This window comes from Pinus tabuliformis, chromosome 7 (assembly GCF_031772625.1).
Source record: "Pinus tabuliformis cultivar Carrire ecotype Pingquan chromosome 7, CPIR1, whole genome shotgun sequence".
NCBI lineage: Eukaryota > Viridiplantae > Streptophyta > Pinopsida > Pinales > Pinaceae > Pinus > Pinus tabuliformis.
In genome coordinates, this window is record NC_142293.1 from 1179697767 (window position 1) to 1179708275 (window position 10509).

Sequence of the window (10509 nt, forward strand, 5' to 3'; positions counted from 1 at the left end):
CATATCATGCTGCTTCTTCCTACATTCATTGGCATAATGCCCATATTTTTTACAATAATAACATTGGACATTGGATTTTTCATACCTTTGTCCTTGAGCATGATGTTGTCCTCTTTGTTGGCTGCTGCTTTGGCCTTGGTTCTAATTTGGATTGCTGCCTCTTCCTTGAGCATTTGCTGGACTGTTCCTTCTACCTCTGTTTTGGCTTCTGCCTCTTCCTCTCTTGTTTCCTCTGCCTTGACCTCTTCCTCTTCCAAAGGACATCTAGGTCTTGAAGGCTTGCTCTAGAGATGGGTTTTCATTTCTACTCAACCTCTGCTCATGTGTTATCAATGATGCATGTAGCTCATCAACTGAAAAGTTTGAGAGATCCTTTGTCTCTTCTATGGTGGTGACAATCACATCAAACTTTGAGGGTAGGACCCTCAATATTTTCTCCACAATCCTCCTTTCTTCAAGAACTTCTCCATGAGTCCTTATTTGTGTGACCAGACCAATCACATGTGTGAAGAATGAGTCAATATTGTTTGACTCCTTCATGCACAGATTCTCAAAATCTTTCCTCAGCAATTGTAGTTTTGTTGTCTTCACTTTCTCCATGCCTTGATAGGCTGTCTTGAGAGTTTGCCATGCTTCTTTGGATGTCTTAGCTGCTGCTATCCTTGGAAACACACTCTGGTCCACTGCTTGATACAAAAATACAAGGGCTTTTGAATCCTTCTTCCTATTGCTCTTCAACAGATCCTTCTCTGCCTGAGTTAATCTATTAAACTCATTTTCATCTGCTGGTTCTTCAAAACCATCCTCAACTAATTCCCATAAATCTTGTGAGGCAAACAGGGCTCTCATGGTTATTGCCCAATAGTCATAGTTTTTCCCATTAAACTGTGGGAGTTGAGTATTAAACATACCCATGCTAGCGCTTGTGCTGGCCATTCTAGCTCTCTAAACTATGCTTCAAATGCTTGACTGTATTTAAAATAACTGAGTGTTTGTCTTCAACAGTAACACAGAAAACTAATCTGAGAAATACCTGGATCCTTTTGCCTGAGACTTCACTCTGCTGGAGAAGTTGTTGCAGCAAAAAAAATCCTTCCTTCAGCTTCTTTGACACCTTCAAAGAGCCTAGATCTGCTCCGATACCACTGTTGGGAATTTTTCTGATGAAATTCCAAAAACAAATTAACTGAACACAGAGACAATGCTCTGTTTTGCCACAGGATCTTAGCACAGGGAAGCTATAACTGATTTCTGAGAACAGAGTATTACATACACCCACAAAAGCCTTGTATTCATTAAAATAGAATGCATGATACAAAATTCATCCTCTTTCTCTCAGAGGGATTCACCAAAAAAAAACATTTCAACAACAGAAAACATTACTATGTCTCCTCCTCAGATTTTACAATGTTGTGTGTAAAAATCTCTTTTACATTCACTGCTGTAAAAAGAACTTTTACACATACTGTTGTAATAACAATTCTTACATATGTTGTAAAAAAATTTCTTACACTACATTCACTATGCGGTGTAAATACATTTCTTTACTCACACCATTTACACACTTCTGGTTTCAAAAAAAAAATTGCTTCCCTTCTTCACGCTTCTGCGCTTGTTACATTACATATCCACCAATGCAACCTTTATATGTGCTGCTGCACATTTCAAAATCCCTGCACAAAAAATTAACCCCAGCTCTGGTTTTGTTTGCTTCACATTGCTGTTCATTTGCGAGCTGCTCTAGTTTCGCACTGTTGTGCGTATGTTTTCGTGCAATACAAAAAGTCAACACAAAAAAATATATATATATATATCACATACAATGCATATGCATTCAAATAAAAAAACTTACATACGTTTTCTACCCCCATACTTCCGTAACGATAACAAACATTAAAATTAAAAAACTTTACCAGCCCAAATAAAGTGCATTAATTATTTTACTGAGATAAAAAACGGTCAACCAAAAATTTCACACGAACTCCATGGTTAGTCCTGTATGCATCTTTGACTTCAATCGATAGCAAAATGACTTCACTCCAATCCAACGATCATCGCTCGCCCAAACAGAATGAATGTTACGTCCCGATAGAAAGTTGTTTTGCTGAAAGTACAATTGACTCGTGGCAGGTTCTAATTGCATCGGGCGCGTTCGGAGCAAAACCACTTTTCGTGAAAAGCGGTCCAATAAGGTCTGGTGGTTTTTGTCAACTGTTTTGTAGAAATAAATGCGCAGGTGAAATTAATATTTCAACAATCCTACTGGCATCGTTGAACAAAATTATAAAGTAGTTTACACGATGGGACTGCAAAGGTCTGTATGTAACACTAATGAACAAGACGATGCATGATTCAGCTGGGGACATGTTCATAAGTTCTTCCATTTCATCTCTCAGCACCCCGACAAGGAGTGACTCTGTTTTTCTCATCTTTATAGATAGTATCATCAGTGGTGGAGAAGGAATAACAATGAACAAAAGCCGTTTTTTGTGTGACGATCTCCATGGCTACTGCTTCTCATTATTATGAAAAATAATGAGACTTTTGCTTTTCGTCATCTTGAAACTTGTGGAATTTTATTTTGGAGGAATGGTTTTTGTTTTTGAAGTTTGTTGATGGTTAAACACCTTTTCGCTTTTAAGAGGATGCCACGCCAACTGTTGGGATTTCAATGCCAACTCTTATGAAACTGAAAGTATTTTAATATGGAGTGGATTTTCTGTGAAATTATGAATAGGTTAAATTACAAATCATGGCGAGCCCAATGTTATTTCAATTTCAAAAGTAAATATAATCTTCCTATTTTACAAATGGTCTTTTTTTTCATCTAGAAACTTGTGGAATTTTATTTTGGAGGAATGTTTTTTCCTTTTTCAAGTCTGTTGATGCTTAAACCCAAAGGTGTTCCTCGGGACACATTTCTCTTTTAACGCCATGGTTATGCATGTCTTGGGTAAAATGTTGGTATTTCAATGCCAACTCTCTTGTAAATGAAAGTATGTTAATATGGAGTGGCTTGTCCTCACTGTGCACCCTTGGATCTTTTGTTAGACGATCAAATTATAATCATCCATTGATTTGAGATACACCGACATGAGTTGTGACTGGTTACTAGAAGCTTGTGGACGATGGCGGTTGTAAAACTTGTAGAGGATGGTAGTTGTAACTGATGAATGCTCATTTCTGGATGGATTCGCCATTCCCCTTGAGCCATCGGAAATTTGTTTGGAGGTCCTGAATAATTACACGTTTGGCATTTTTAGCATGCCGTTTGTGGATTTTGATGAAAATGGATTCAAGATGTTGGAGAACCTTTGTTTTGCAGTCTACTTGAGGAATGAACCTGTACTTTATTAGAAATATCTGGCGAATTTAATTTTCGTTTTTGCGAGAGGAAGAGAGATATAACTTTCGCAAAGCTACTATCGCGAAACTAGGTTCGTGCACCGCGAAGCAGATTTCGTGGAGCTACCTTCACTCAACGAGGCTAATTTCCAAGACTTGGATTTTGTGCACCTCGGAACTTTTCCAGAGGCTTAATAAATACTCACAGCAAAAATAAAAACATAGGTTTTGAGAAACAAACTAAAACTTAGTATTCATTTCTTAAACATGAAAAATATGTTTACATGAGACTGCCGCTGATTTACAAAATAAAATAAAATTTTACAGAGGTTTAAACTTACGTGGAGTAAGACACAGTAAAACATGGTAACTGTTGTTTTCACGCGCCCACCAAAAATTGCTCCACCATTTTCTCCAAAGAGACTTGCGCTCTTTTCTTACTTCTTGCTCTCTAATCGATCTACACAGTATAACCTCTACAAAATGACTTTTTTCATTCATATATAACTCAACATACAATTTTACATTTAATTCATGACAGTGTGAAATTAATTGTGATGTTGTTGTTGAGTGTGATCATAGTTGCACCGGTGTTTTTGGAGTGTGGGCAAGGTTGTTGAATTAATGCTTGCCCATATCAGTTTACTTAAGTACATAAATTATTTAAATTCCTTTGTTGGGTTTCTGAATGGTTCGTGTCTCGCCTCGTTCCCTCTATCTTCACGCTGAGACGCAACCTGCAAAAATGTCTTCAAGCTGAGACGCAACCTGCAAAAATGTCTTCAAGCAGAGACACAACCTGCAAAAGTGTCTGAAATGTATGGCTACAAAGGTGTCTGACATGTATGGCTGTTGTCCGGCTGTTTATTGCAGTGGTTGGGATTATTATTTCCGACACTCCCCCTTAATCACAACTACTGCCATTGATAATTCCCAAACAGTTTCTGAGATAAACAATATTTTCTCCTGCCAATGGCTTTGTGAAAATATGAGCAAGCTGTTCCTGTGACCTGCAGTGTTGCAACACAATTTCATCATTGTTAATCAACTCTCTAATAAAATGATATTTAGCATCAATACGCTTGGTCCTTTTGTGGAAGGCATAATTCTTTGACAATGAGATTACTAAGGTGTTGTCGCAGAAAATAGTTGTCGTGCCCTCTTGGTCATGACGAAGATCCCTCAACATCCTTCTCATCCAAATTGCTTGACATGCTGCTGCTATTGCTATGACATATTCAGCTTTTGTTGTTGACAGTGACACTATTGGCTTCTTCTTAGAGGCCCATGAAATGGCTCCGGAACCCAAATGAAAAACATATCCTGACGTGCTCTTTCTATCATCGACACTACCTGCCCAATCACTGTTAGTGTAACCAACCAACCAGAAATCACTAGTTGTTGTGTACAAAACGCCATACTGTTTTGTCCCATTGACATACCTCAAAATCCTTTTCGCTGCTTGCCAATATGTCTCCTTGGGTGTCTCCATGAACCTTCACACCAAAATTACTGCATGCATTATATCTGGCTTAGTGGCAAATACATCAGGCTGCCTATCATGCTTTTGTATAATGTAGGATTGACATTGCTGCTGCAATCTTCTTTGCTCAAACTCAACCCTATGATAGTTGGAGTTGGTGCAGAGTTGTTGTTCTGCATTTTAAACCTCTCCAAAATTTCTGCCACATACTTTGCTTCAAAGATAAAATTGCCATTTTCTATTCACTTCACTTCTACGCCCAAAAAATATCTTAGCAATCCCAAGTCAATCATTTCAAACTCACTCTTCATTACTTGTTTAAAATCAGTGATGAGGAAATCATCACTGCCTGTAAGGATCAAATCATCTACATATAACACGACAAAGAGAATCTTACCTTCGCTCTCTTTGATGTTGAGAGTAGGCTCACCGTCAAATTTTTTGAAACCATTGTTCAACAAGTAAGCATCTATCCTGTTGTACCATGCACGTGGTGCTTGCTTCAATCCATAAAGAGCTTTCTTCAATCGATATACTTTGTCTTCTTGTCCTTCAATCTCATAACCAGGCGGTTGTGCGACATACACTTCCTCTTTCAGCACTTCATTCAAGAATGTTGACTTTACGTCCATCTGATACACTTTCCATTTATGCTGCACGACAATCGCCACAACTGCGTGCACTGTCTCCATCTGTGCAACTGGAGCGAATGTCTCTGCATAATCTCTTCCATACTACTGCTTATATCCTTTGACAACTAGCATTGCTTTGTGCCTTTCAATCTTTCCCTCAATGTTGCTTTTGGTCTTATAGACCCACTTCATTCCAATGACATGTTTTCCTTTCGGAAGGCTCACTAACTCCCATGTGTCATTCCTTTCTATTGCTTCTATTTCTTCCTCCATTGCTGCAACCCATTTTTCTTCTTTGACTACATCTTCAAAGTGGATTGGGTCATCTACATGACAAAATAATGCAAATAAGGAATTCAGACTTGCACTACTATCAACTTCAACTTGCTCATAAATTTCATTTAAAGTTCTGAATTTTGGCCTTCTTGTGCTTGCTGAAGATGGACTTGATATGTCACTTGGTGTCGCTCTTCATGGTGTGCTTGGAGAAGCACTTGCTTGGCTGTGCGAAACTGTCCTATTATTTGTTGATGGCGTTGCTTGCTGCCTGCTTTGCTACACTTGAATAGGAGTAGAGGGAATCAGAGTTGAGGAATTACTTGCTACTGTTAATTCCTCTCTATCCTCATGTGGTATGCATGCTTTGACATTGATTGTCTTTTCTAAACTTCCATCCCATGCTTCCTCTTCTATGAACTGCACATCTCTGCTGATTATGACCTTCTTGGTTAATGGATTGTAGAGTTTGTATGCCTTGGATTCATCACTATATCCAACAAATATGCATTTCTCCCCCTTGTTGTCCAACTTCTTTCTCAACTCATTCGGGACATGTGCATAAGCCACACATCCAAAGACTCTCATGTGAGTGACACTATGCTTTCTTCCACTCCATGACTCTTCAAGAACAATGTTCTGGACACTTTTGGTTGGACATCTATTCAAGATATATGCTACACAAGTGACAACTTCACCCCAATAGTCATTTGGCAAATGCTTTGCCTTCAACATACTCCTTGACATCTCCATAACGGTCTTATTCTTCTTTTCTGCCACACCATTTTGCTGCGGTGTATATCTTCTTGTAAATTGCTTATGAATTCCATGTTCCTTGCAAAATCGAAGGAAGTCATTTGAGATGTATTCTCCACCTTTTTCTGTCATAAGGACTTTGATGAAATGTCTGCTTTGCTTTTCAACAAGAGCTTTGTATTGGTGAAAGTGCTCAAACACTTCACTTTTCTATTTTAGGAGAAAGACCTATGTCTTCCTTGTGTAGTCATCTATGAATGTCAGTACATAGTGACTGCCAACAATTGATGGTGTCTGCATTGGTCCACATTAATCTGAGTGGACAATCTCCAAAGGTGCCTTTGCCCTGACTGACTTTCCTGCTGTAAATATCTCTCTATGTTGCTTGCCCAAGATACATCCTTCACATATGCTATTTGGTTTTTCTACGAGTGGTAAACCCTTCACCATGCCTTTCCTATGCAGCAAATTCAAACCTCCAAAGTTGAGATGTCCAAATCTCAAGTGCCATAACCATTTTTCATCTTTTACCTCTACTTTAAACTTTACTTGTGTGACAGTTGCCCCTTTTCTTCCATTTCCTTGTGAGTTCATAGATAATTGTTCTTGGGCACATTCTTTCTACAAATCTGATATTATTTTCAGGGGAAGCATTCTATTGTCTGTCATCTGAACCTTTGCAATCAACTGTCTGCTTGGAGCCCTATCCAAAATTGTGCACACATCATTTTTCAAAAAGACATTGTAGCCTTTCTGCATGAGTTGTCCAATGCTCATGAAATTATGTTTTAGACCAGGGACAAAGTAACCATCAGAGATGTATTTCTTCTCCCCCTTCTTTGTTAGGATATTAACTCTTCCTTTTCCCATGACAGAGACTTTGCTATCAATCCATAATGTCACTTCAGATTTCACTCTTTCATCTAGATCAGAAAACATTTCTACGTTTCCTGACATGTGGTTGCTACACCGTGAATCTAGATACCATATATCACTCTATTTTTCTTATGCTACATTACAAGCTAAAACCATGCTATCATGGTTCTGATTTTCTCTTGTGAAATTTACACTTGGTTTGCTACTAATGTCATATTGCTTCTTTCTACATTAATTTGCATAATGACCATACTTCTTATAGTAATGACATTGAACTTGAGATTTATCATACCTCTGACCTTGTGCTTGATTTTGACTTGGGCCTTGACTTGGATTTTGATTTCTGCCTCTTCCATTTGGGCTTGAAGGGCTGCTTCTTCCACCTCTGGGTGGGCTTCTTCCTCTTCCTCAAGCATATGATCTTCCTCTGCCTCAACCTTGACCAAATGATACTTGTGTCTTGAAGGCATGCTCCAATGAGGAGTTTGCTGCTCTATTCAGTCTATGCCCATGGGAAATCAGTGATGCATTAAGCTCATCCAATGTGAACTGTGACAGATCCTTTTTCTCTTCTATGGCCACAACAATGGCCTCAAACCTTGTTGGCAGACTTCTCAAAACTTTCTCAACTATTCTACTTTCCTCAAGTGTCTCACCATGAGACCTGATTTGAGTAACCAGACCACTTACATGTGTAAAAAACAAGCTTATATTATCAGAATCTTTCATACAAAGTGTCTCAAAATCTCTCCTCAACATTTGCAGCTTTGTTGTCTTGACTTTTGCCATGCCTTGGTAGGCTGTCTGGAGGATGTCCCATGCTAGCTTGGACTTCGTTGTTGTTGCAACCCTTGGGAAAATACTTTCATGAACTGCTTGAAAAATATAAAACATGACTTTTGAATCCTTCTTCATGTTGTTCCTTAACACATCTTTCTCTTGTTGAGATAAGGCATTATATGCTGCTGCATCTGCTGGTTCATGAAAACCATTCTCCACCGAATCCCAAATGTCTTGAGAAGGAAATAGGGCTTTCATTGTAATAGCCCAATAATCATAATTTTTGCCATTAAACTGAGGTATTTGAGGATTATTCAAGCTTGTGCTTGATGTTGCCATTTCTGAGCGTAAAAGCAAACTTTCTACTTGCTCATAAATATGCTAAAAACAATGCGCACTCAAAAACAATTTTTACTGTTAGTAAAAACACTTGTTTTTACACTAACAGAGTTTAACCCGCTCTAATACCATGTTAGAAATATTTGGCAAATTTAATTTTCGTTTTTGCAGAGGGGAGAGGCAGAGAGTTATAAATTTCACAAAGCTACTTTCACGAAACTAGGTTCACGCACCGTGAAGCAGATTTCGCGGAGCTACCTTCGCGCACCGCGAGGCTAATTTCCCAGACTTGGATTTTGCGCACCTCAGAACTATTCCAGAGACTTAATGAATACTCACAGCAAAAATAACAAGATGGGTTTGGAGCAACACACTAAAACTTAGTATTCGCTTCTTAAACATGAAAAATGCGTCTACATGAGATTGTGGCTCATTTACAAAATAAAATAAAATTTTACAGAGATTTAAACTTATGCGGAGTAACACACAGTAAAACAGAGTAACTATTGTTTTCACACGCCCACAAAAAATTGCTCCACCATTTTCTCCACAGAGACTTGCGCTCTTTTCTTACTTCTTGCTCTCTAACCTCTCTACACAGTCTAACCTCTACAAAATGACTTTTTCATTCATATATAACTTAATATACAATTTTACATTTAATTCATGATAGAGCGAAATTAATTCTGATGTTCTTGTTGAGTGTGATCAGAGTCGCACAAGTGTTTTTAGAGTGTGGGCAAGGTTGTTGAATTAATGCTTGCCCATATCAGTTTACCTACGTACATAAATTCTTTAAATGCCTTTGCTTGGTTTCTGAATGGTTCGCATCTGGCTTCGATCCTTATATCTTCACGCTAAGATGCAACCTGCAAAAATGTCTTCAGGCAGAGACGCAACCTGCAAAAATGTCTTCAAGCAGAGACACAACCTCTAAAAATGTCTGACATGTATGGTTGCAAAGGTGTCTAACATGTATGGTTGTTGTTTGGCTGTTTATTGCGGTGGTTGGGATTATTATTTCCAACATGCTCTTTCGAGCCTTGGAGAAAAAGTAGAAAAGAAGTGAATCTTTGACGCTGAAAACATGGTTTGTACACAACAGCAGTCGACTAGAGTATTCTTCGAAACAATCCTTCAACGACAGGTTGATTCCGACTGTGGACATATCTTGGGTTTATAATCCTAACTCGGAGTCTGCAATTTACTCCTTCCTAGAAAGAAACGTGTTCGCTATGACACTTCAGATGTTATGTTGGAGATAAATGAAACTGCAGAAATTTGCTCAAGTTTATGGGATATAGAGCTTGAATCTGATTATTCGGAAATAACTTTCTATGAATTGAACAATTGAAGTGATTGTGACCTGGAATGGGGATGCACTATGGAAAAACAAGAGCAAAAAGAGCATTCATGGATGGATTCAAGGCTAAGGTTTGGCATTGGAATCAGTCCTGGGATGTGTCATTGGGTGGGAAGGTTAGTGAGCACATACCATGAAACTTTTGGGACTTTTGGAACTCTCAAGAAACGAATTTTGTGATAATGAATATTCATAAATTTTTGCCCCCTTTGTAGGATACCATTAATAATTAAATGAGAATATTAATTTTAGTTTTGCTATATGAATATTCTAATAATGTTTGTAATAATGAAATGAGTTTATCAATCTTTTCAATGTTATCATTCCTGATATTTTAAAACTAATCTTTCTACTCTTGTGATCATCCTTTTTATCTTTTGACTTTAGCATAAACAATATGTTTGTTTATATCATTTGAAGTGTAATTTTTAAATGCTTTTCTTTATTCTATCTATTAGTCCATTCCCATCACAAATGTGGAATAGGCAGAGAGATGTTTTTGTTTCAAGTATTTTATTTTATTTTTTATTTTTATTTTTATTTATATATTTTATTATTTATTTATCTATTTATTTTTTTCAGTTAATTTTGTTCTTGTTAGGAATTTTTTAGAATCTTAAATACCCTGCTTTATTCTATATATATTAGTGCATTCCCAT